The sequence below is a fragment of the Xenopus tropicalis genome, chromosome 6 (genome assembly GCF_000004195.4).
Source record: "Xenopus tropicalis strain Nigerian chromosome 6, UCB_Xtro_10.0, whole genome shotgun sequence".
In the NCBI taxonomy this organism is placed as follows: Eukaryota; Metazoa; Chordata; class Amphibia; order Anura; family Pipidae; genus Xenopus; species Xenopus tropicalis.
The window spans coordinates 11,964,494-11,992,221 of record NC_030682.2 but is presented as its reverse complement, the minus strand read 5'-3'; the positions used below and the strand labels follow the sequence as shown (position 1 = coordinate 11,992,221).

Genomic DNA, 27,728 nt, shown 5'->3' with positions numbered 1-27,728 from the left:
TTTATTCTGTGACGGGGCCCGAGGGAGAGGTGCGAGGAGCTCATTTCTGTCCCTAAATATCAATCAGTGTTATATTCACCTGACTTCTTATACTTCTCGTGATGTTGTCCCATTTTTTGGATATACAAGTTAAGGTGGATTTATCCATTTTTCTAGCTTCCACACTACCTACTTGAAAAGGGAGTTCCCAGTGGGACAATCTCTTCAGGTCCGTCGGAATTGTTCAGACAACCAGACGTTCTGGATGAGAGCGAAGGAGTTACGGGGTAAGTTCAAGGAACGGGGTCACCCCAAGTCGAGCATTGACAAGGGGTTATCCCTTCACAGTAATAGGGGGAACTTGCTTATTCCCAATAAGCGTAAGAATTCAGGGTTTGATGAGAAATGTAAAATCAGGTGTAGAGTGGGAAAAACTACGTGCAGCTCTGTCCAAACATTGGGATATACTGTATTGCTTACAGATCAAGAGCTTAAACGTGTGCCGTCCCCCTGCCCCTCCCTGATAGCGAAAAGAGCTGGAAATCTGGCATTTGGGATCTTGAACATCATAAATATTACAAACTCAAGGACTACATCAATTGTACATCTTCTAATGTTGTGTACGTCCTTGTAAGAAGTATTACGCTGGACAGAGCACACAAGAGACACAAGTTGCACAAGAGAAATACTGCTTCATAATACGATGCGCTAGGGAAGATGTTGAGGAAAATGTACCCCTAAGTACGGGGGCTGCACACTTTATGGAAATACATGGGGGGAGCCTGGTTTGCAGGAGGTTAGGCTTGGAATACGTGGGGGCAATGTGGAACGTGCATTGTTGCAAAAAGCAAGTGGGTGGATTTTCCCCCCTAGAGGTATCAACGAGGATCTGGGTTTGTCAGCATAACTGGGCTAATACTGTGGTGTAGTATTAAATAATGCTGTAAATGTATATATATATAAAAAACAATAAAGTTTCATTTATTTATTTTTTTATTATTGTGATAGGTACTATAATGTTTTGATTTTGATTATTATTTTTTCTGACTTATTTTAGTCGTTATCTCCTTATGATTTCACCATCATGGACCAAGAACTTACAGATTTCCCATCTGGAGGATCCCCTTCCCCGGCTGCAGGGAGACCGTATGAGTGATACGACTGACTGCTGCTGAAGGTTTGTGCTCTTGGAACAATAAGAGGTGTCTGATTTGTGAGGATTACTTTGTTAGGATCCAATCACCTGCCTTGACGTTGGCGTCTCCCTCAGCCCGCACTCCTGGATTATAGGGCTATTATTGGATGAGTATTGACTCTGTTCTGGGCGACTTGTATGGGTGAATAATACTGGCGATGTATAAGTATATATTTATGTCTTTATTTATAAAGCGCTACTTATGTACGCCGCACTGTACTGTAGAACAGATTAATACAAGAGAGGGTTATTAAGATAATACAAAGTATAACAATAAATACAAGGTACAGTTAAGCAATAAGTTAAGAAGCAAAGAGACAAGGTCCCTGCCCCGTAGAGCTTACAATCTAAATGGGAGGGTAATTTACAGACACAAATAGGCAAATATAAGTTTCAAGTTTTATTGTCATATACAAATAACAATGAAACATCATTACCGCAATGAAATTTTTTTGACCGTGTTCTTCCCAACTTTACATAGACAAAAAAAAATATAAATATTAAAGGTGAAGACACATGGGGCTACTAGTAGCAGCTACTTCTAATGGCTACTAAAATAGACAATGCTATCATTTACTGATAATTATCAGTGTGTGGGCCCCACAGACGTATCTATGTTTGGGGAAAGGCCTGTAGCTGTGGGACAGGGGGTACAGTGAGGGGAAAGTGTTACTGAGCCCACCTTGCTGTGCCCCTAAATGTAACATAACAGTAACACAGCAGATAGGGTTAATAAGAAACATTCATAAAAGGCAAACCAAATCCTACCCAACATCTAGTTGATCCAGAGTTAAGTGAATAAGCCCCATCTCTGCCTCTGAATGGAAAAAATCCTCCCTAAATCCAAATATATAGTTATTTCCCTTAATCTGTGCCCCTAATGTGCCTGTGATAGTGATGCGCAAATTCTTTTTGCCATTTCCTGAATTTTTCAGTGAAACGGGACAGATTCACTCACCACTAGTCTCCCATGCCGGCGCTGCCAATGGCAGTCATGTGACTGGCATTTGTTTACCCACCTTGTTACCCACCCATATACCAAGGATATCTCTGTGACATCAGCGCTGGTTAATTAGATTAATTGAGAGACTTCTGATTGGCCGAGCTCTACTCCAATGATAGTGCGCGAAATATGTGGCATAAATAAAACACACAATTTGCAGTTAGTTCTGCTCTTTTTGCCTTGTTTCCCTTCTTCTTCTATCTTCCTGCTTGTGTAACCCACCCTGTTACCATGGATACATCTCTGGCCTTCTGATTGGCTGAGATCTCTCCCAAATGTTAATCTAATTTTCAGAGACGTTTTATAGTAAATAAACTTAATAGAAAAAGAAACCAGTACCAACAAATATCGTGTGATAACAGGTTCCTCTCACAGGGGTACGGCCCAGACTCACCTCCCTGTACCGGCCCAACTCCCACATTGACTCTCATAACTCCCATGCACACTGGTGCCTGAAGCCTCTCCCTCAATACTGAATCCTGATTGGTTACTCATGGGCGTGCCTTTACTGTCATTTTAACACAACAGAACTAGGACGTACCTTTAACCTCCCCTTTAGATCTGGTACCAGGGACTTGGCAGCTGTTTTAATATTTCTGTGCATTAATGAAGGCACATTGGTGACTTGCCCCACTCCCTCACAGCTTCTTGCCCCCCCCACATTCACTACCACAGTATGTTTCTCCCCCCTTTTCAACTGGGCAGCAGATCAGAAAATGAGGTTTAATGTTGATAAATACAAGGTTTTACAAAAGTACCATAAGTGCCAGTTATACACGTATGTTATTATATTATACACCAGTGATGTTGCCCACAGCAACCAATCAGCAATTAGATTTAAAATTGTCACCTGTAACCAGGTGCTGCTCCCACATAGAGCAGAGAAACTGCTTCAGAAATGGCGGGAACAAAGGTAAAACGACTGACAGGATTAAAGGTACAGAGTTCAGAGCAGTTTGTTACAATAAGGGAACATAAATGGGGAAACAGCCCTTGAAAGTTGCTCCTGACACAAGTGTAACAATGTATTTGGGGTTCCCAAAATCCTGCAAACGACTTCATACAGACCCAGAGTGTTTGCCATGTGTGCCAACCGTGACTGGCATATATACACCTACGTCATTTAGTGGCCCTGCCAGTCAGTCACGCCAAGGCAGCCATACAGAAGGGAAACTGCCCAATGGGATGAGCCCATGTCTCCTGATTATCACAGGCCCAGTTTTGGGATAGTTTCCCATCATGCCTCAGCATGTTATATACATACGGTTGGTAATATATGGATCTGCCTCAGGTGAGCCCCATGGTATTATTATTGTATACAAAGAGAGGCACAATGTTACAGTACAGTAATAGAACCCGTACAGGGACCTGTGCCAAGTGATATAGGAGGGAAATCTGCTTGTTTGGTGAGTTAGCCACATGAGAGGAACCCATACGGTCGCCCCAGGGCCACTCCTGCCATAAAGCTGGCTGAGAACCTGGCCTCAGGCGGCAGTGAGTGGCAGGATACCAGGGGCGGCAAAAAGCGGCCATTGGTAACATTAAGAGACAAATTTCCGCTTGAGATGCGGCTCCCTCTGGACTCGCTCCGATGCTAAAGTTGTAAGCATGGAGCCCCAGAATCGCCACTGGATCCCCCACATTCTTAGCCAAATGAGACTGATCCGATTGTTGGCCCTTGAGCCTACGGAGACCAGTCCCTGGGCTACAGCAGAAAGTGTTTAGTGGCCAATTCCCTGAGTCCTGCCCACAAACTCAGCATAAAAGCATCTCAGGTTCTGTACACAACTTTCTCTTTGTTATAGTTCCCCTTTAAAGGAGAAGGAAAGGTACAATCACTGGGGGGGGGGGGCAAAATATTAAGCACCCCTCAGTGATTGTATTCGCTTACCTTATACCCTGGGCTGGTGAGGTTTTCTCCTTACAGGAGCACCAACCCGGGGTATAAGGTAAGTGATTACAGGAGCCCCCTATAGGGACAGACAGGTTACTGCTTTCAACAGAAATTACATGTAAATCATATAAAAACCACTGGATCTGTGTTTATATATAAAGTAAGAGACTTCACAGGCTTGTACTGGGTAATGGTTTGATTTATTGTGATTATAGAGCAGTTCTATTAGACTGTAGCTTTCCAGCAGGGAATAGTGTTCATTAGAGAATATTTTCATTCATTGGAGCAATAAATCTAATAATTAGCAGCACATAACAAACAAGTCCAACCTGTTGCCCCTATAATCCGATGTGCTGTAACAGCTCCGTACTGACAGCAATGTATGGTTTATAGTTATTGCTTGATGGCCGTTCCCGCTTTCAGTTGGTCGCTAAGCGAGCGGATCTGCCCGTGTATGGCCAGCTTTACACAGAAACCAGCCTGGAGGGTGGGGGGTGTGTTTTGGGGTTAGTAGTGTTGTTCCAAATGGAGTATTTACCTTATTCCTCTATGTATTTTATAGTAATTTGATCCTGACGGACTGTAAAAATGAAATAGGAGAGAGAAGTCACATCACTGTCACTGTTACAGTACAAGTTCCTGCACTCATTGTTAGCATAAACCTATAGCATCACAGCTATTTAAAGGGCAAGTTCACCTTTAGGATAACCTAATATGTAATGGAACCTGTAACCTCTTCTCATGGCTTCTATTGTTTTAAATGGGAAATGCACAGAAATGCATGTTTGAGTGTTTTCAGGCCAAAAAGGTTTGCACTGTCACATGTTTCCCATTTATGTCAATTAGAGCCTTTGCAGGGAGTCAGGGAGCTCTTCAACTTTATATTAAATTAAAGGGATCACCCCAAAACAGTGCTATCCAACTGGCGGCCTGTGGGCCTGAAGGCCAGTTAGGGGGAGATTTTTTTTGTTGCACTAAAGAACACACTATTCATCTGTTTACTTTAAAGTGGATAATCACAAAATGTTTTGAATGGAATACTTACAGATTTCCCTGTTGTCTATTTAGGAGAGTAGAATACAACCCTCCCAAGCTATTAAAAGAAACCAGCCTAGTGGTGGGGGGGGGGGGTTGTTCAAAAAGGAGTATTTACCTTATTCCTCTATGTATTACACGGGAATTTGATCTTGGCGGACTGTAAAAATGAAATAGGAGAGAGAAGTCACATCACTGTTACTGTTACAGTACAAGTTCCTGCACTCATTGTTAGCATAAAACTATAGCATCACAGCTATTTAAAGGGCAAGTTCACCTTTAGGATAACCTAATATGTAATGGAATGTCCTATTCCTACTCTTTATGTTTTATAATTCAAAAACTACAAAAAAATTAAACAAAAAGTAAAACTACTGTAAAGTATTTCAGAATATCACTGTTGGCATCATGCTGAAGTTAATTTAAAGGTGACTTAACCCTTTAAAGATTCTTATTTATTTTAAAATAAAATTGAAGTACCTATAATAGTAAATACAATAAGGTCTCTCTAGTAAAGGAAACTAACATTTCTCTACAATTTACTTTAATCCAGTGTCCCCTAAACAGTGAGGTTGGACTGGGGCAGTGACCGAGAAGGCTCAGCCTGAAGGCCAGTTAGGGGGGGATTTGGGGTGAGTGCTTATTTGTGCCCTGGGTACCCCTGGAACTATAGCAGGGTGACTGTTACCCCAATGTTTCTATATATCTGTAACCTTGTTATGGGCTAAGGGGGCCCAGCCTGAAGGCCAGTTAGGGGGGGATTTGGGGTGAGTGCTTGTGCCCTGGGTACCCCTGGAACTATAGGGGGGTGACTGTTACCCCAATGTTTCTATATATCTGTAACCTTGTTATGGGCTAAGGGGGCCCAGCCTGAAGGCCAGTTAGGGGGGGATTTGGGGTGAGTGCTTATTTGTGCCCTGGGTACCCCTGGAACTATAGCAGGGTGACTGTTACCCCAATGTTTCTATATATCTGTAACCTTGTTATGGGCTAAGGGGGCCCAGCCTGAAGGCCAGTTAGGGGGGGATTTGGGGTGAGTGCTTATTTGTGCCCTGGGTACCCCTGGAACTATAGCAGGGTGACTGTTACCCCAATGTTTCTATATATCTGTAACCTTGTTATGGGCTAAGGGGGCCCAGCCTGAAGGCCAGTTAGGGGGGGATTTGGGGTGAGTGCTTATTTGTGCCCTGGGTACCCCTGGAACTATAGCAGGGTGACTGTTACCCCAATGTTTCTATATATCTGGTGAGATAGAGCGAGACTAAGGAAAAAACTGTTATATATTTATCTATTTAAAAGTGGACAATCAGAAGTTGTTGTTCCATATGGAATACTTACCCCATTCCCCCTCCAAAACTGTAAACATTAAATTAGGAAAGTGAGAAGTCACATTTTAGATTGGATAACATCAGTTTTCTGCAACTTTCTTTATCACTTTAAATGACTTTTTTTTTTTTTTTTCTGATGTTTTACAAGAATACGCCACCTTAAGAGAAACCCTGGAACTATAGCAGGGTGACTGTTACCCCAATGTTTCTATATATCTGTAACCTTGTTATGGGCTAAGGGGGCCCAGCCTGAAGGCCAGTTAGGGGGGGATTTGGGGTGAGTGCTTATTTGTGCCCTGGGTACCCCTGGAACTATAGCAGGGTGACTGTACCCCAATGTTTCTATATATCTGTAACCTTGTTATGGGCTAAGGGGGCCCAGCCTGAAGGCCAGTTAGGGGGGGATTTGGGGTGAGTGCTTATTTGTGCCCTGGGTACCCCTGGAACTATAGCGGGGTGACTGTTACCCCAATGTTTCTATATATCTGTAACCTTGTTATGGGCTAAGGGGGCCCAGCCTGAAGGCCAGTTAGGGGGGGATTTGGGGTGAGTGCTTATTTGTGCCCTGGGTACCCCTGGAACTATAGCAGGGTGACTGTACCCCAATGTTTATATATATCTGTAACCTTGTTATGGGCTAAGGGGGCCCAGCCTGAAGGCCAGTTAGGGGGGGATTTGGGGTGAGTGCTTATTTGTGCCCTGGGTACCCCTGGAACTATAGCAGGGTGACTGTTACCCCAATGTTTCTATATATTTGTAACCTTGTTATGGGCTAAGGGGGCCCAGCCTGAAGGCCAGTTAGGGGGGGATTTGGGGTGAGTGCTTATTTGTGCCCTGGGTACCCCTGGAACTATAGCGGGGTGACTGTTACCCCAATGTTTCTATATATCTGTAACCTTGTTATGGGCTAAGGGGGCCCAGCCTGAAGGCCAGTTAGGGGGAGATTTGGGGTGAGTGCTTATTTGTGCCCTGGGTACCCCTGGAACTATAGCGGGGTGACTGTTACCCCAATGTTTCTATATATCTGGTGAGATAGGGCGAGACTAAGCAAAGAGCTGTTATATATTTATTTATTTAAAAGTGGACAATCAGAAGTTGTTGTTCCATACAGAATACTTACCTCATTCCCTCTGCAACCCTGTAAACATTAAATTAGGAAAGTGAGAAATCACATTTTAGACTAGAACTTTCTTTATAACTTGCCAAGCAACGGCGCTTATTCTCCATATTTAACGCGCTACTTCATCCTTCACCTAATGAATCAGTCGTATCTGAACACACCCCCCAGGACTTTGCTGACTTCTTTAAAAGCAAAGTCGATTCCATCCGCAAACAACTTTCCCAACCTTCAGATACAAATAATCCCAACCTTCCCAAATCTCCTCTTTCTCTATTCAACTCCTTTGATCTTGTAACAGAGTCTAAAGTTTCTCCCCGCCTACTCCCTGCTCACTGGGCTCCTATGCCCCCATCCCTACTAACAGTGTGCCCCTGCCCTTACTCCAGCTCTTACCCACATATTCAATTCCTCTCCGCCTACTCCCTGCTCACTGGCTCCTATGCCCCCATCCCTACTAACAGTGTGCCCCTGCCCTTACTCCAGCTCTTACCCACATATTCAGTTCCTCTCCGCCTACTCCCTGCTCACTGGGCCCCATGCCCCCATCCCTACTAACAGTGTGCCCCTGCCCTTACTCCAGCTCTTACCTACATATTCAGTTCCTCCCCACCTACTCCCTGCTCACTGGATCCTATGCCCTCATCCCTAACAGTGTGCCCCTGCCCTTACTCCAGCTCTTACCCACATATTCAGTTCCTCTCCGCCTACTCCCTGCTCACTGGGCCCCATGCCCCCATCCCTACTAACAGTGTGCCCCTGCCCTTACTCCAGCTCTTACCTACATATTCAGTTCCTCTCCGCCTACTCCCTGCTCACTGGCTCCTATGCCCCCATCCCTACTAACAGTGTGCCCCTGCCCTTACTCCAGCTCTTACCCACATATTCAGTTCCTCTCCGCCTACTCCCTGCTCACTGGCTCCTATGCCCCCATCCCTACTAACAGTGTGCCCCTGCCCTTACTCCAGCTCTTACCCACATATTCAGTTCCTCTCCGCCTACTCCCTGCTCACTGGATCCTATGCCCTCATCCCTACTAACAGTGTGCCCCTGCCCTTACTCCAGCTCTTACCTACATATTCAGTTCCTCTCCGCCTACTCCCTGCTCACTGGATCCTATGCCCCATCCCTACTAACAGTGTGCCCCTGCCCTTACTCCAGCTCTTACCTACATATTCAGTTCCTCTCCCCCTACTCCCTGCTCACTGGATCCTATGCCCCCATCCCTACTAACAGTGTGCCCCTGCCCTTACTCCAGCTCTTACCCACATATTCAGTTCCTCTCCGCCTACTCCCTGCTCACTGGATCCTATGCCCCCATCCCTACTAACAGTGTGCCCCTGCCCTTACTCCAGCTCTTACCCACATATTCAGTTCCTCTCCGCCTACTCCCTGCTCACTGGATCCTATGCCCCCATCCCTACTAACAGTGTGCCCCTGCCCTTACTCCAGCTCTTACCCACATATTCAATTCCTCTCCGCCTACTCCCTGCTCACTGGGCCCCATGCCCCCATCCCTACTAACAGTGTGCCCCTGCCCTTACTCCAGCTCTTACCCACATATTCAGTTCCTCTCCGCCTACTCCCTGCTCACTGGATCCTATGCCCCCATCCCTACTAACAGTGTGCCCCTGCCCTTACTCCAGCTCTTACCCACATATTCAATTCCTCTCCGCCTACTCCCTGCTCACTGGGCCCCATGCCCCCATCCCTACTAACAGTGTGCCCCTGCCCTTACTCCAGCTCTTACCCACATATTCAGTTCCTCTCCGCCTACTCCCTGCTCACTGGATCCTATGCCCCCATCCCTACTAACAGTGTGCCCCTGCCCTTACTCCAGCTCTTACCCACATATTCAGTTCCTCTCCGCCTACTCCCTGCTCACTGGCTCCTATGCCCCCATCCCTAACAGTGTGCCCCTGCCCTTACTCCAGCTCTTACCTACATATTCAGTTCCTCTCCGCCTACTCCCTGCTCACTGGATCCTATGCCCCCATCCCTAACAGTGTGCCCCTGCCCTTACTCCAGCTCTTACTCACATATTCAATTCCTCTCTGGCTTCTGGTACTTTTCCCTCTCTATTCAAACAACCATGTGTCAAACCCATTCTTAAAAAGGCTACATGGGACGGCCTTATGTAGAGTGGCAAATGATCCCCAGACTGCCAAGGCCAAAGGACGCTACTCGGCCCTCATTCTTATAGACCTTTCCTCTGCTTTTGATACTGTCGACCATTCTGTCCTTATGCAAATTCTCTATTCTCTGGGTATCGGGGATCAGGCTGCATCCTGGGTCTCCCCTATCTCTCTAACCGCTCCTTCTCTGTTGCTCTTGCTAACGAATCCTCTACCCCGGTTCCACTTAGTGTGGGGGTTCCGCTGAGTGTGGGGGTTCCGCTGAGTGTGGGGGTTCCGCTGAGTGTGGGGGTTCCGCTGAGTGTGGGGGTTCCGCTGAGTGTGGGGGTTCCGCTGAGTGTGGGGGTTCCGCTGAGTGTGGGGGTTCCACTCAGTGTGGGGGTTCCGCTGAGTGTGGGGGGTTCCGCTGAGTGTGGGGGTTCCGCTGAGTGTGGGGGTTCGGCTCAGTGTGGGGGTTCGGCTCAGTGTGGGGGTTCGGCTCAGTGTGGGGGTTCCGCTCAGTGTGGGGGTGCCTCAGGGCTCTGTGCTTTGCCCTTTGCTGTTCTCCCTGTACACTCTCTTTAGGAGACCTTATTTCTTCTTTTGGTCTTAAATATCACTTATATGCAGATGACACCCAGATATATTTAGACACCCCTGCACTAACTGCTGATGTTCAAACCCACTGCGCTCTCTTGTCTTAAACCTTTCTATCTCTCTACTGTACAGCGCTGCGTACATAAGTAGCGCTTTATAAATAAAGATATACATACATACATACATACTATCTTGCTGCTCCTTCCCTCTGGAACTCTATCCCTGAATCCCTCCGTAGGGAAAACTCACTCACTCTCTTTAAGAAAAAGCTCAGACTGTACCTTCTGGGGCACTAAAACATTATTTTGCCCAGTCCCGCGCTTAAGGGCAAATGCCCATACCTGGTGCACTCTTACCTTCCAGTTTGTGCCTGTATGTTACCCAACCACTTAGATTGTAAGCTCTACGGGGCAGGGACCTCCTTCCTACTGTGTCTCATACCCCATGGCACTTACTCCCTGTGTATTTATACTGATTTATTGTATTTATTATAACACTTGTCCTCCCTGTGTGTAACTGTGTATATTGTAAGATTGTACAGCGCTGCGTACCCTTGTGGTGCTTTATAAATAAAGTTATACATACATAACTTTAAATAAAAGGGTTTTTTTGGTGTTTTAAAAGAATACGCCACCTTAAGGGAACCCCTGGAACTATAGCAGGGTGACTGTTACCCCAATGTTTCTATATATCTGTAACCTTGTTATGGGCTAAGGGGGCCCAGCCTGAAGGCCAGTTAGGGGGGGATTTGGGGTGAGTGCTTATTTGTGCCCTGGGTACCCCTGGAACTATAGCAGGGTGACTGTTACCCCAATGTTTCTATATATCTGTAACCTTGTTATGGGCTAAGGGGGCCCAGCCTGAAGGCCAGTTAGGGGGAGATTTGGGGTGAGTGCTTATTTGTGCCCTGGGTACCCCTGGAACTATAGCAGGGTGACTGTTACCCCAATGTTTCTATATATCTGTAACCTTGTTATGGGGTAAGGGGGCCCAGCCTGAAGGCCAGTTAGGGGGGGATTTGGGGTGAGTGCTTATTTGTGCCCTGGGTACCCCTGGAACTGTTTTTCTGTGCATTGAACTTTGTTGTTGAACTAAAAGAACACACTATTCATCTGTTTACTTTAAAGTGGATAATTACAAAATGTTCTGTATGGAATACTTACACATTTCCCCATTGTCTGGTTAGGAGTGTGGAATACAACCCTCCCAAGCTATAAAAAGAAACCAGCCTAGTGGGGTGGTGGGTGGTTGTTCCACATGGAGTATTTACCTTATTTCTTCATGTGTTCCAGGGGATACTGAATGTGATCCTGGCGGACTGTAAAAATGAAATAGGAGAGAGAAGTCACATCACTGTCACTGTTACAGTACAAGTTCCTGCACTCATTGTTAGCATAAACCTATAGCATCACAGCTATTTAAAGGGCAAGTTCACCTTTAGGATAACCTAATATGTAATGGGATGTCCTATTCCTACTCTTTATAATTCCAAAACGACAAAAAATTAAACAAAAAGGAAAACTACTGTAAAGTATTTCAGAATATCACTGTTGGCATCATGCTAAAGTTAATTTAAAGGTGACTTAACCCTTTAAAGATTCTTATTTGTTTTAAAAATAAAATTGAAGTACCTATAATAGTAAATACAATAAGGTCTCTCTAGTAAAGGAAACTAACATTTCTCTACAATTTACTTTAATCCAGTGTCCCCTAAACAGTGAGGTTGGACTGGGGCAGTGACCGAGAAGGCTCAGCCTGAAGGCTTATTGGGGGAAATGAGGTAGGAAAGCCTATCAGCACTATTACCAGCTCATTCCATAGGCCCTTTATTGCTTTTATACAGGAGTCAAGAGACTGAAGGCCCGTTAGGGGGGGATTTGGGATAAGTGCTTATTTGTGCCCTGGGTACCCCTGGAACTATAGCAGGGTGACTGTTACCCCAATGTTTCTATATATCTGTAACCTTGTTATGGGCTAAGGGGGCCCAGCCTGAAGGCCAGTTAGGGGGGGATTTGGGGTGAGTGCTTATTTGTACCCTGGGTACCCCTGGAACTATAGCAGGGTGACTGTTACCCCAATGTTTCTATATATCTGTAACCTTGTTATGGGCTAAGGGGGCCCAGCCTGAAGGCCAGTTAGGGGGGGATTTGGGGTGAGTGCTTATTTGTGCCCTGGGTACCCCTGGAACTATAGCGGGGTGACTGTTACCCCAATGTTTCTATATATCTGTAACCTTGTTATGGGCTAAGGGGGCCCAGCCTGAAGGCCAGTTAGGGGGGGATTTGGGGTGAGTGCTTATTTGTGCCCTGGGTACCCCTGGAACTATAGCGGGGTGACTGTTACCCCAATGTTTCTATATATATGTAACCTTGTTATGGGCTAAGGGGGCCCAGCCTGAAGGCCAGTTAGGGGGGGATTTGGGGTGAGTGCTTATTTGTGCCCTGGGTACCCCTGGAACTATAGCGGGGTGACTGTTACCCCAATGTTTCTATATATCTGTAACCTTGTTATGGGCTAAGGGGGCCCAGCCTGAAGGCCAGTTAGGGGGGATTTGGGGTGAGTGCTTATTTGTGCCCTGGGTACCCCTGGAACTATAGCAGGGTGACTGTTACCCCAATGTTTCTATATATCTGTAACCTTGTTATGGGCTAAGGGGGCCCAGCCTGAAGGCCAGTTAGGGGGGGATTTGGGGTGAGTGCTTATTTGTGCCCTGGGTACCCCTGGAACTATAGCAGGGTGACTGTTACCCCAATGTTTCTATATATCTGTAACCTTGTTATGGGCTAAGGGGGCCCAGCCTGAAGGCCAGTTAGGGGGGGATTTGGGGTGAGTGCTTATTTGTGCCCTGGGTACCCCTGGAACTATAGCAGGGTGACTGTTACCCCAATGTTTCTATATATCTGGTGAGACAGAGTGAAACTAAGGAAAGAGCCATTATATATTTATTTATTTAAAAGTGGACAATCGGAAGTTGTTGTTCCATACGGAATACTTACCCCATTCCCGCTCTTAAACTGTAAACATTAAATTAGGAAAGTGAGAAGTCAGATTTTAGATTTTAACTTTGTTATGAGCTAATGAAACAATTAAACTGCAAAATTAGAAACTGTTGTTCTATATATAATACTTACACTTTAAAGTCACTGTAAATATAAAGTGGAAAAAAGAGAGAGGTTACACGGCTGTTACTGTACAACTCACTGCACTCACTGTTCCCATAAGGATAAATAAATTATTATACAGACACCCGACATGTCGGTCTCAGGAAAGTTCCTGCCGTCTATTCACTTTACATTATTATAGTGCAATATCAGAACATGTCGTGCCACATAGATACTCACTTTAGTGGTTGTGTGGGTTTGTTTATATCAGGTTGTATTTGTTCCCGGCTTTTTGCAGCAATATTTTCCAGCCTGAAATAGGAAAGAGAGAGGTTACACGGCTGTTACTGTACAACTCACCAACCCTTTTATTATAATATAGGGGTCTTGTAATAAAAGGCACTAAGTTTGCCCAGTGTTGATAAATGAGCTCCATTGTGCCCAATAGTGTAATGCTGTTAGACCAGGGATCCCCAACCTGTTTTACCTGTGAGCAACATACAAATGCAAAAAGAGTTGGAGAGCAACGCAAGCATGAAAAATGCCCCCGGGGTTACAAATAGGGGCTCTGATTGGTGATTTGGTAGCCCCTGTGTGGACTGGCAGCCTACATGAGCCTCTGTTTGGCAGTACTCTTGGATTTTATTTTTTTTATAGTTTATCCTTTTATTGTTTTATATAACATACATGAAACAAAACATCCAGAAATGAAAAAAAAAAACAAAAAAAACCAAAAAAAACAACCAAATAAAGTAAGAAAAGAAATTATATACCGTTGGTTACAGTATTGCGGTAACATATTAAACATGTTTCAGTTTTGTTATGACAGGAGTGATATAGTGAATTAGGTTTGGTTGGTATGACAAATTACAGTTGTACAGTGTTAATCCATTCAATTATATTATTATACTAGGTTTTGCAGGTAGTGCAGGCGTTTTTTAAAGTGATTGTTGCGTGGGGATTTTGTTAGGGAATTAAGGTCGACTGCATGCGTAAATTAGGGTATTGCCTTTTTATACCAAAGTACCTTGTCCCCCTATGCCCGCCTCCCACCATGGGCTCCAAATTCTCTCAAATTTCTTTTGGGAGCTTCTGGCTAGCAGAGTAAGTTTAATGAGGGGCAAAACTTGATTTACTAGAGTAATCCAGTTCTGAACTGTAGGAGGCTCAGGTCCCATCCAAGCCATTGCAATGATTTTCCTGGCGTAGTATAGGAGTGTCCTATATCTGGTTCTAGCATGATTGGTGGTTATTAATTCATCTAGGATTCCCAGTATACATATCTGGGGTGTCAAAATTTTGGGGAATTCTAGTTTGTCTGCTAGGACACTCATAACCTCAGACCAGAATTTGGTGACCTGTGGGCACGACCAGGCCATGTGTAGGAAATTTGCCTCCTCACTTCCACATCTATGACATCGTGCATCGGGGTTGCGTCCCATGGACCTTAGCCGTGTAGGCGTGAGATAAAATTGGTGCAGCCATTTAAATTGGACAAGTTTGTCTCTTACTGAGAATAAGTAATAATACCCTCTGTCTGTTGCCTCTTCCCAGTCCTCCTCTGTAAGGTCTGGGACATTGGATAACCATTTGCGGTATGCTGTTTTGAATGGGGATGGAGTTGTTTGTAGTAAAGTTTTATACAATGTTGATGTAGGTTTGGTTAAAGTGGGGGACCAGAGTGCAATTTCAAACTGTGGTTGGGTGGTTTGTATATCCTCTTGGATTTTATTTAACCAAAACTTGGCCAGAAGCTTAAAACTCCTGAATAGAATTATGGTTTCCAAAACTCGTACATTTATTAAGTGCAACAAAGTTGAATGTAGAACTTCAGCATCTTTTTATTTGGGTTTTTTTACCCATTGATGCTTGGGACTCCTCCAGTTGCATGGGAGTAGGAGGAACAATAGGTTACCTCAGTGATCTCCAACCAGTGGTTCTGGGGTAACATGTTGCTCCCTAACCCCTTGGATGTTTCTCCCAGTGGCCTCAAAGCAGGGAGTTATTTTTAAATTTCTGGCTTGGAGGCAAGTGTTGATTGCATAAAGCCCAGTGTAATTGCCAAACAGAGCCTTCTGTAGCTGCCAGTCAACATAAGGGCTACCAGCTAGGCAATTATAGCTCTTATTTGCACCCCAAGAACTTTTTCTATGCTTGTGTTGCTTCCCAACACTTTTTACATTTGAATGTTACAGAACTGAACAGAAATCCAGCCAGTTGCTGCGTTGCAGCCCCCCGGCATCATAACCCCGCCCAATATCATTGTGCCCTCCCCTGATGTCATCATGCTCGCCCCCAGCATCACTGACCCAACCCCCATGCCTTTATCCCCGCCCCCTTTGTTTGGGTTTAGCCAGCGGCAAATGTGGCAACCGTATTCAAGAAGAGAAATTTGTCTGGAAGAAACCAAGGTGCAAGTTTCATTGCGCATTGACTTATTCAGATACTTTACAGCCCCTTTTAAAATACACAAATGGCACAAATGGGGAGGTACTGGGGGAGATTTGGAGGCTTCAGAATCCCAAAGTGTCTGTCTCAGTAAGGATTCCATCATTTATTGTATTGAAACAAACTGCAAAATCAGAAACTGTTCTTCTCTATATAATACTTACTGTTTATTTAAATCCCATAATTTCTGTATATTAGAGTCACTGTAAATATGAAGTAGAGAAAAGAGAGAGGTTACACGGCTGTTACTGTACAACTCACTGTTCCCATAAGGATAAATAAATGATTATACAGACACCCGAGGGCTGCCCACCTAGGCACAGGCTCTGCATATATATAAATACGGCCCTGCATAGACTATAATTATATAACCATAATAGCTGCTGCAGGGCTAATACTGCCTTAGGGGACTGTGGGAGGGGAAGTTACTGTGATTAAATTTCATGTCTTTGCCCAGTAGGGGGCTCTGCCCTTTCTACCCACATAAAAGAAAATGTCATTATAAGCAAGTCCCCTATATAAGACCCCTACAACGCAGCTAGTTGCTGCGTTGCAGCCTGGCATCATAACCCCGCCCAATATCATTTTGCCCTCCCCTGATGTCATCATGCCCACCCCCAGTATCACTGACCCAACCCCGATGCCTTTATCCCCGCCCCCTTTGTTTGGGTTTAGCCAGTGGCAAATATGGCAACCATAGACTTTACCAACATGTCAGTCTCAGGAAAGTTCCTGCCATCTATTCACTTTACATTATTATAGTGCAATATCAGAATATGTCTTGCCACATAGATACTCACTTTATTGGTTGTGCTTGTTTGTTTATATCAGATTGTATTTGTTCCTGGCTTTTTGCAATTATATTTTCCAGACTGTGAATATGAAGTAGAAAAAAGAGAGAGGTTACACGGCTGTTACTGTACAACTCACTGCACTTAATGTTCCCATAAAGCTAAAGGCTCACCCCCTTTTATTATAATATAGGGGTCTTGTAATAAAAGTTTGCCCAGGAGCAGTAACTTCTGAAAGCTCAGACTCCGGCACACTTTACTGCTGCGCTGCAAGTTGGAGTGATATCCCCCCCCCCCCCAGCAGCCGATCAGCAGAACAATGGGAAGGGAGCAAGATAGCAGCTCCCAGTAGGCATCAGAATAGCACTCAATAGTAAGAAATCCAAGTCTGGCTTGGGACTCCTCCAGTTACATGGGAGTAGGAGAAACAATAGGTTAGCTGAAAGCAGGTCTAATGTGTAGCGCTGGCTGAAAGCTCAGACTCAGGCACAAGGCACTGAGATGGCGCCTACACACCAATATTACAGCTACAAATACATTTGTTGGTTTAACAATAAAAGGTTAAATGGCAGAGGGAATTATTTGCTGTGTAACAGTGTCATTTAGAAATAAAAAGTACCCCATAAAAATTCCCATAAAACCCCCCCCAGGGGTGGGAGGTACTGGGGAGATTGGAGGCTTCAGAATCCATTGATTTTCCCAAAGTGTCCGGCTCAGTAAAGATTCCATAATTTATTGTATTGAAACAATTAAACTGCAACAATTAAATTCTATATAATACTTACTCTTTATTTAAATCCCGTAATATTTCTGAAAAAGGGTCACTGTAAATATGAAGTGGAAAGTGGAAAAAAGAGAGAAATTACACGGCTGTTACTGTACAACTCACTGTTCCCATAAGGCTATGGGCTCCCCCATATATAATCCTGCTTATAGTTTGATAAAACATATAACTAAATGTAAGAGTAAATGCAGCATCATAGACTCAGCCACACTGTATGTAATAAAGAGACATAAAATGAATACAGATGATTAAGTGAAACAAGGGGATGTATAGTCGCCCCATCAAGTTAATAAAGTCTATTAGAATCCCTAAAAGTAAAGTTATTTAGAGAAATGCTTTTCTTAATGTGGCTATATACTGATGGTGAGGCCACTAAAGGAGCAGATCGATGGCGATTTTCCACCTACACAATGGGCCGAATTGTGCTGATCTGATTGTCTGGCCCATGGGCCGGGGCGCTGCTGCCATAAAGCAAGTTGAGAAACTCGCCTCAGGCCGCAGGGTCCCGTGAGCTACCGGGGCTGCAAAAAAGCCCCTCCTGATAACTTTAACCGAAATTCTGTTTTTTTCATTCAGAATTTTGGCTCTTTCAGTGCAGAATTGCATGAAGTATTAAATAAACATCTTAATTAAGAAAATTAAGGGTAATGTGTTCCCATGTGAATCTTTTTGTTGCTGCCCAGTCGGCACAGGTGATTAAGTGCAGGTTTAACTGAGGAAAGGCAGAACAAAGGGGTGCAAAGGGGTAATTTAGGGGCAAGAGCCCCCCGAGTGCTGATGCAGAGACCCCTCTGTCTGGGGATAACAAACCCAGTGTAAAGGTGCAGAGCAGCTTGGGCAGGCTCAGGGCAGGGGATGGAGTGAGAGGCACCTACGTGCCCCCCCCACCTCTCCCTTATGAATATAGCGCTGCTGTACTTGTGCCCAAGCTGTTTTTGCCCAAAAATGCATGTTAAAAAGATAAAAAAAAACCAAAAAACCCTTATTTATTTAAAAAGCTAAAGAGGAAAATCAAAAACAGTAGAGAGTACTTACTTGGGCTTTCCTCCTCCACCTCCATATCCAACTCCATGTCCAACTCCACCTCCATGTCCAACTCCACCTCCACCGCCAGAAGCCTGGAAACATGAAATAGAAGTAAGAGAGGAGTCACATCCCTGTACCCAGCTCACTGTTAGGGGCCAATTCACAAAAGGTCGTTAACGGTTAATACATAGTTTTATGCGCTAAAAAGTGTAACCATTCATCAAAGTAATTTCACATGCTCAAAAAAAATAGCTCAATTATCGCAAAGCGTTATGGCCATCGCGTTGTGGTAATTATCTAATAGAAATAATACTAACGCATAATTCACAGACATATTTGAAGCATTAAAAGCATGAAATACGGTGATATTCAGTGCTAATATTAACACCTAATTGGAGTAGGCGGTACTAGAAAAACATTGCGGTTCGTGAGTGTTTGTGAAGACAACATGGAGTTTGCAGTGGGATTTTTGTTGGATTGGGAAGAAGAGAATCAAGTGATCGCCCTAGAGTGATGCACCCTGGAGTTTTCAGGGAAAGATCAACTCTAGAGGGATTATGAGAGGAGGAAATAGTGAGGCGCTACAGCAGGGGTCCCCAAACTACGTCCCGTGGGCAGGATCCAGCCCCCCAGAGGAATTTACCCGGCCCCCTCCTGCGTCCTCCAACCTGGCAGTGGAGAGAGAGGACTCAGCGGGGAGCGGCACAGGGCAGCTGAAGCTCTTGCCATACCTATGCCTCTCTCTGGTCACAAGGAGCTCTCCAGTAAGATATTGGGATTGAGAGGAGGAACGCTAGCAGTAAGCTCTCGCGATATTTGCTGTTCCGGATGCGGAAGTTTGTAACGGAAGAGGAGGGTGGGCCCTAGCAGGGAGGGGATATCTCTGGGACTCGGTGAGACTGGCTGGTGCATGGACCTGGTAGGGGGTTTCAGTAACTTTGTGAGGTGGGTAAGTGAAGTTGACACAATCAATACCCTGCTGAGGATGCCCAGAGGTGCTAGCTGCTAATTCACCAGCAGCACCCCCCCATCCCCCCCCTGGCAGCAGCGCGGGGGGGGGGTTTGCTGGTGATGGCGGTTTGGCCCCCCAACAGTCTGAGGGGCCCTTGATCCGGCCCCTTGGGTCAGAAGTTTGGGGACCCCTGTGCTACAGGCTAGATAGAGCAGCAATCTATGGCCTGTACGAGGTACTGGAGCCTTACCTGCAGCCACTAACCCGCAGAAGCCACGCTGTTCCTGGCATTGGCAAACCTCTGTGCTCCCTGCATTTTTTCGGCACAGGAAGTTTTCAGAAAGTGGGAGGGATCTATGGAGGAGTGTCACAGCCCACATTCCTACGGTGCCTTGGTTACGTTCCTAATAGCATGCGCTAATATCGCGTGCTACAAAATAACGCTTGAAGGACAAGGAAAGGTTAATATAAATTAAAAGTAAGTCTAAAGGCATTCTTTTTAAGTACTTACTGCATATCTAAATTCCCAGATCCCTGCTTGCTTCTCTGAGATATGGTGCTGGCAGCCTACAGCAGTGTGAAGCCTACAGTGACATCACTGAAATCTCTCTCCCCTTCCTGTAGGTGCCAGCTACTGCATAACACCCCCCATATACACACACTGCATAACACCCCCCCATATACACACACTGCATAGCAACCCCCCCATATACACACAATGCATAGCAACCCCCCATATACACACAATGCATAGCAACCCCCCATATATACACACACTGCATAACACCCCCCATATACACACACTGCATAACACCCCCCCATATATACACACACTGCATAACACCCCCCATATACACACACTGCATAACACCCCCCATATACACACACTGCATAACACCCCCCATATACACACACTGCATAACACCCCCCCATATACACACACTGCATAACCCCCCCATATACACACACTGCATAACACCCCCCATATACACACACTGCATAACCCCCCCCCATATACACACACTGCATAACACCCCCCATATACACACACTGCATAACACCCCCCCATATACACACACTGCAAAACCCCCCCATATACACACACTGCATAACACCCCCCCATATACACACACTGCATAACACCCCCCATATACACACACTGCATAACACCCCCATATACACACACTGCATAGCAACCCCCCCATATACACACACTGCATAACACCCCCCCATATATACACACTGCATAACACCCCCCCATATATACACACACTGCATAACACCCCCCATATACACACACTGCATAACAAGCCCCCATTTACACACACTGCATAGCAACCCCCATATACACACACTGCATAGCAACCCCCCCATACACACACACACTGCATAGCAACCCCCCCATACACACACACTGCATAGCAACCCCCCATATACACACACACACACTGCATAGCAACCCCCCATATACACACACTGCATAGCAACCCCCCCATACACACACTGCATAGGAACCCCCCATACACACACATTGCATAGGAACCCCCCATATACACACACTGCATAACGCCCCCTCATATACACACACTGCATAACACCCCCCCATATACACACACTACATAACACCCCCCATATACACACACTGCATAACACCCCCATATACACACACTGTATAACACCCCCCCCCCACCCATATACACACACTGCTCCAATAGCCTTCAGTAGCAATGCATGTGTGTAACTTGATCCTGTCTCCTGTTTTAAACTACACATGCCCACCAGCCAATCAGAAGCGGATCTGCCAGAGGGGGGGGGGGGAGGGAATGAAACACATGTGCAGTATGAAGCCAGGAGGGAAAGGAAGGGAAAATACCTTTTTAAAGATGGCTGCCTGTTCTAGAAAACAGATAGAAAATGTGAAGTAAGTGTGACTGAGTAAATATATGATTAGGTGAGCCAAAAGTGTGGCGTTTTTACTAAACAATAGGAGTAGTATGCTTTTTACATTTTGACTTATTGCATGCTTTAATAACGCTTAAAAATATGTCATCGCCAGAAAAATAACGTTAAGCTACTTTAAAATTTGAACATAAACTTTAACTCAAAGTCACTAAATAGAAGCGTAAATAAATACATATAAGTGTCAGTTAGTTTCTCCAGTAACTCAAGGTAGAATTATTGTACAGGTACCATACTCACAGTTAGACACTTCATGTTACACTTGCAGTTATCCCCATGTGCAGGAGGCCCACAGCAACAATGGTCAGTCATTGTAACAATCAGATGAGACAGAGAGAAGAAGTGCAGCGGCTCCAACTCCCAGCAGGATTCCCAGCTGACTGACAGGGATCAGTATGGCAGCTCCTCACAGCCCCATACAGTTATATACAGCAGCGCTCTCCCCTCCCTCATGTATTACGTGTGGGATCCCTGCCTGTGTGTGTAGCTACTAATCCAGTTACACTGCTAATTATTACACTGGGCTGGAATCATTATGTGCTACTGACACTTACATACTGTGCAGATTTCATTAAAGGCTGTTGTGGTAGAACCGGGCGCTCCAGTCACTCCCCTGAGCTCAGCCTTGTGCAGAATTCAGCTTAATCCCTTCATATCTTATTGGAGCTTATTGTCCCACCCCCATTAAGTCCTTCCAATAATAATAGCCCATATGAGGGTAATAGCCAAACTGCAAGTCCTATATAGTTCATATTGTGACACATATAAGTAATATATAAAGCCTCATTTATGAACTGAAATGTAGTGTGCAAAGTACATAAAAAGACTGCAGCCATTATTTACAAGCACATACTGTGGGTATATACAGGGCCGCCATCGGGGGGAGAGGGGGTACAAATGTACCGGCCCGGCTGCGTTGCAGAAGTTACACAAATTACATAACTTACGTATAAAGTTACAGCAAAAAGCGCGACGGGACAGGCAGGGGCAAACTCCACTGACCCCCAATGAATTGAAGAACATAAGGTAAATCCCACTGCCCCTAATGACCTGACTGACTTATTAATTATTTACGTTGGGTTGAAAAACCCCCACAGACTGTTCTTCGACTTCAGCTTATTCTTCCGCTTTTTCAGCTTCTTCTTCTTATGCTTAGCGCCCCCCATCTTCTAAACGCTACTCCTCCTACAGTTTTAGGGGTACAACACCCAAACTCTCCACACTTCTTCGCCCTATAGCAGAGCTGGTTGCTTGTGCGATGCCGCCCCCATGTCTTTTTGTGGTGCCGCTCCGAACACCCCAATTTTCCCACTGACTTTGACAGGGAAGTTTTTCAAACTGCTGCCACTCTGAAATACTCTGAAATACATATGATGCCAAGTATCAACACATCTAAAAGTCACATGTAATGCTGCCTTAGCAACATTCATTAGATTCCCAACCCATCACAAACCCATAAAGCGCTGCACTTCCTGATGTTCCCGGACCTACTCAGTGCCATATTTGCATCTAAAGTGTAGTTCTGTGCAATCAAACAGTCATTTACAATGGACTGCATCCTGAAATTACCTGCGCATTATATACTCATTATATGCTATTTAACATGCTTAGATTAATGGATTTAATAACATTATACCTGTCACATATAACAGCCACCATTGCTGAGCCCCTGTTAACTTTGGGGGAGCTGCTGCCTGAGGCGCATTTCAGGACAGACCAGGCATGCGTTACGCAGGAACTCCTCCCCCTAGTTAGCAGGATAGCCTACCTACCCAGAGGGATTTCTACTCTCCTCTAGAGATGGTTCCAAGTATAGGACAAAACCCCCCAACAGGGGAAGTATAGGACAAAACCCCCTCATTGGGCAGTAAGTGAGATGACAAGGCCAAAGCCTTGTTGGGAGTATGAGGAGGAATTTGTTACATTCACAACTCCAGGGAACTGGTTAATTTTTACCTGTGGAAAGTACCTGTGACTCCATGCTAATAATACAGTGGCACCTAATACTGATTTAATATACAGTGTGGGGTTTATCCCTGTGTGACTGCAGTTAGTAACCTGCACCGCCCAGAATATTTCAGCCACACAGGAAGTTGTTGGGTGATGCTGGGAGTTGGACGGGGTTAGTAAGAAACAAATTAAAGGAACAGTAACACCAAAAAATGAAAGTTTTCAATGAAATTAAAATCTAATATACTGTTCTCCTGTGCTAGTACAACTAGTGTGTTTGCTTCAGAAACTTCACTATAATGTATATAAATAAGCTTCTGTGTAGCCACGGGGGCAGACAATTAAGGAGAAAAAGGAGAAAAGGCACAGGTTACATATAGGGTTGCCACCTCTCCTGCTGGGAACTCCGGGGGGCGGGAGTGACATCACTGGGCGGGGCAGATAATGGATAAATTCAGTTGTATCCAATGGGATTCTGCACAGCTTATCTGTTATCAACTGTGTATCCTGTGCAGGAATGGCTGCTAAATCTCCTATCTTCTGATAAGGAGCAATATGTCCTCTATAGAGACTCAGCCTCATCGCACCAAGCTTAGTACCGAACTGTGTTATGGTTCCAACGAGAGATATCAGAACTACAGTTTGTACAGTAACAGGCAGAATACAGACAGCTATTCCCTTCACTGAAGCCCCCCATTATGCCCCAGTGTACAGTGGGGGAGAGTTTGGCAGAGTGAGGGTCACCAGGGGCCGGTGTTAAGCAGGAGGGGCAGCCCAAAGAATTTATGCTTACCTTGTATGTAAAGTCCTGGAATCTATAAGGAGCCCAAGGGTAAGGAAATTTGGGGGGAAGGGGGGCAAGGTGTTTAGTAAATTCATAATTGTTGCCCAAAAGAGGGTATATTAAAAAAAAAAAGATTCTTTACCCAAGCACCTCACCCCAAACTGGAACATACCCCCACTGAAATTGAATGTGGCAAGGTGGGTCAATACCGTGTAACTATGTGTGTGTGGGGGGGTCCAGACTGCGGGGTCTGCTGTACTGCAGTCCCCCCCTCCCCAGTAGTGATATGCAGGGTGAGTTTTACTCGACCCACACCCGGCCCTAACCTGCCCTCTCCCAGCCCCGATGACATCACAAAAGGGGTGGGGGCAGGTGCACGCCTATAAATTAAAGAGCCGGAACCGGAAAACCGTCAGTGTAAGCTCCCTCTTCTACCAGTACTCAGGTACAGAGCTTTTATGATCTCATGTGTAAAGAAATTAACAAAATGAGTCTTGCAGTTGAAGCTACTAATATGTCCATAGGAGAATGGAGGGCAGTGAGAGAGGTTGCCAGTTGGTCTGATGTGGTGATTAAGGAGGTCGGACAAGGGGGACAATGTAGTGATTTGGCCAACTGAGATGTACAGTGCGGAAGCTAAAAGGCAATTATTAAATCAACTGTGTTATTGTGTGCTGCCCAGTGACCCCCACTCCTATATTTAAGAAAAAAGTGGGAGACCTCATAAATATTGGTTTGGCCGAGGGACTGATCTCACGAAGGGAGGGTGCATTCTTACTGGTGGATCATCCAGTTGTCCCTACGTTCTACTTGCTCCCCAAGGTCCATACAAATCTGGTTTGCCCTCCTGGCAGGCCCATTGTACCAGGGATAGGCAGTATCACTGGGAAACTTTGTTCTTTCATTGACTTTCTCCTTCAGCCGTGGGTCCTCACCTTGGGTTCCTATGTACGGGATCCTTCTGACTTTCTGTCCAAACGGGATACATTTCTTGTGATGTAGATTATTGGGACTCCAATTGACCAAATATTTTCTATATATGGGCGACTTGGAGATGCGACAATTTTATGGTTATATACTTATTATTTGGAATTCGCATCCTATCATAATCATTTTACTTTTGGCAAGTACTCTCTACAATTGTCAGGCACAGCAATGGGGGCACGTTGCGCCCCGTCTTATGGGCGGTGGGAGCGGGAGGTTGTGTTGGAGACTCTCTCCCTGTGCTCCCCACACGTACTCCTGTGGCTCTGCTACATAGATGACATCTTTATTCTGTGGCGGGGCCCGAGGGAGAGGTGCGAGGAGTTCATTTCTGCCCTAAATATTAATCAGTGTTATATTCACCTGACCTCTTATATTTCTTGTGATGTTGTCCCATTTTTGGATATACAAGTTAAAGTGGATTTATTCATTTTTCTAGCTTCCACCCTACCTACTTGAAAAGGGATTTCCCAGTGGGACAATTTCTTCAGGTCCGTCGGAATTGTTCAGACAACCAGACGTTCTGGATGAGAGCGAAGGAGTTACGGGGTAAGTTCAAGGAACGGGGTTACCCCAAGTCGAGCATTGACAAGGGCTTATCCCTTCACAGTAATAGGGGGAACTTGCTTATTCCCTATAAGAGAAAGAATTCAGGGTTTGATGAGAAATCTAAAATCAGGTGCAGAGTGGGAAAACCTACATGCAGCTCTGTCCAAACATTGGGATATATTGCTTACAGATCAAGAGGATCTGGGTTTGTCAGCATTCCTGGGCTAAAACTGTGGTGTAGTATTAAATAATGCTGTAAGTTTAAATATATATAAAAAACAATAAAGTTTCATTTTTTTTATTTTTTTATTATTGTGATAGGTACTATAATGTTTTGATTTTGATTATTTTTTCTGATCTATTTTAGTCGTTATCTCCTTATGATTTCACCATCATGGACCAAGAACTTACAGATTTCCCATCTGGAGGATCCCCTTCCCCGGCTGCAGGGAGACCGTATGAGTGATACGACTGACTGCTGCTGAAGGTTTGTGCTCTTGGAACAATAAGAGGTGTCTGATTTGTGAGGATTACTTTGTTAGGGGGGATCCAATCACCTGCCTTGACGTTGGCGTCTCCCTCAGCCCGCACTCCTGGATTATAGGGCTATTATTGGATGAGTATTGACTCTGTTCTGGGCGACTTGTATGGGTGAATAATACTGGCGATGTATAAGTATATATTTATGTCTTTATTTGTAAAGTGCTACTTATGTACTGTAGAATAGATTAATACAAGAGAGAGTTATTAAGATAATACAAAGTATAACAATAAATACAAATAAATACAAGATACAATTGCAATAAGTTAAGAAGCAAAGAGACAAGGTCCCTGCCCCGTAGAGCTTACAATCTAAATGGGAGGGTAACTTATAGACACAAATAGACAAATATAAGTGCTGTAGGTCACAGTGGGTGACACTACAATATAAGTGCCAGTTCCCAGATCAGGGGCTGTGTAAGGGGCCCCAAGAGGGAGTCTTAGTTTATCCTCTAGACATCGAACTATCTTGTAACTAAGTGATGTCCAGCTTATTACATATAATGGACTAATTATTTCTCTCATAGAATTTTCAGGGGGAAGATTATATTTGGAGGGCCACATTCAGCCTGAAGGGCACTATCAAGGTATTGAGAATCAACACCGACACTTTCTGGCCAGGAAAAGGCAGAATTTTTCTCTTTATCTCATCTCACCCATGTCTTAGGCCTGAGGAATTTAAGGGGTTTTGACTACATAATAATTCTAGCATAGCTGCTGAGGGTTTAGATCTAAACAGAGGGAACATTTTCTATACTAGACAGTAGTCACATATATTTAGTAGAAAGAAAACAGTAAAACAGACAGGGAACACATAATATCCTTTATATGTGTGAAGGGCACAGTGTGGGGCAGGTGATTTCACTTGGGACAGGGCAGTCAGTGTGGGGGTTCTAAACTGTGTAAGGAAGTTCTGTTAAGGTCACAGATGTCAATTCCAAATGGGTAACATCTGTGAGTTTAGGCAGACTCATGGGTAGGAAAGGCAGCCATACACCGCGCACCACAAAAGCATCTCAGGTTCTGTACACAACTTTCTCTTTGTTATAGTTTCCCTTTAATGGAGAAAGAAAGGTACAATCACTGGGGGGGCAAAATATTAAGCACCCCCAGTAATTGTATTCGCTTACCTTATACCCCGGGCTGGTGAGGTTTTCTCCTTACAGGAGCACCAACCCGGGGTATAAGGTAAGTGATTACAGGAGCCCCCTATAGGGACAGGCAGGTTACTGCTTTCAACAGAAATTACATGTAAATCATTTAAAAACCACTGGATCTGCGTTTATATATAAAGTAAGAGACTTCACAGGCTTGTACTGGGTAATGGTTTGATTTATTGTGATTATAGAGCAGTTCTATTAGTCTGTAGCTTTCCAGCAGGGAATACTGTTCATTAGAGAATATCTTCATTAATTGGAGCAATAAATCTAATACATGTATCGGACCCCTTATCTGGAAACCCATTATCCAGAAAGCTCCGAATTACAGAAAGCCCGTCTCCCATAGACTCGATTATAAGCAAATAATTCAGAATTTTAAAACTGATTTCCTTTTTTTCTATGTAGAAATAAAACAATTGATATTTTATTGAAAATATA

At 44.7% G+C, this 27,728-nt stretch overlaps 2 long non-coding RNA genes across 2 annotated transcripts in view; both read right to left on the bottom strand.

Annotated features, from left to right (window-relative positions):
* Positions 1-4,252: 4,252 nt before the first annotated feature.
* The window catches only part of LOC105947600, a 30,650-nt gene continuing 7,174 nt past the window's right edge, over positions 4,253-27,728 (bottom strand). Inside the window, exon 6 of the long non-coding RNA XR_004223329.1 lies at positions 4,253-4,400. This is a non-coding gene — a long non-coding RNA (uncharacterized LOC105947600). The remainder of the gene's footprint in view (positions 4,401-27,728) is intronic.
* LOC116411767 lies at positions 13,408-17,429 on the bottom strand. Its single transcript, XR_004223330.1, has 4 exons — positions 17,388-17,429; positions 16,612-16,683; positions 15,976-16,014; positions 13,408-13,675 (listed from the first exon to the last, which is right to left on the bottom strand). It is a non-coding gene; the product is annotated as an uncharacterized LOC116411767 (long non-coding RNA).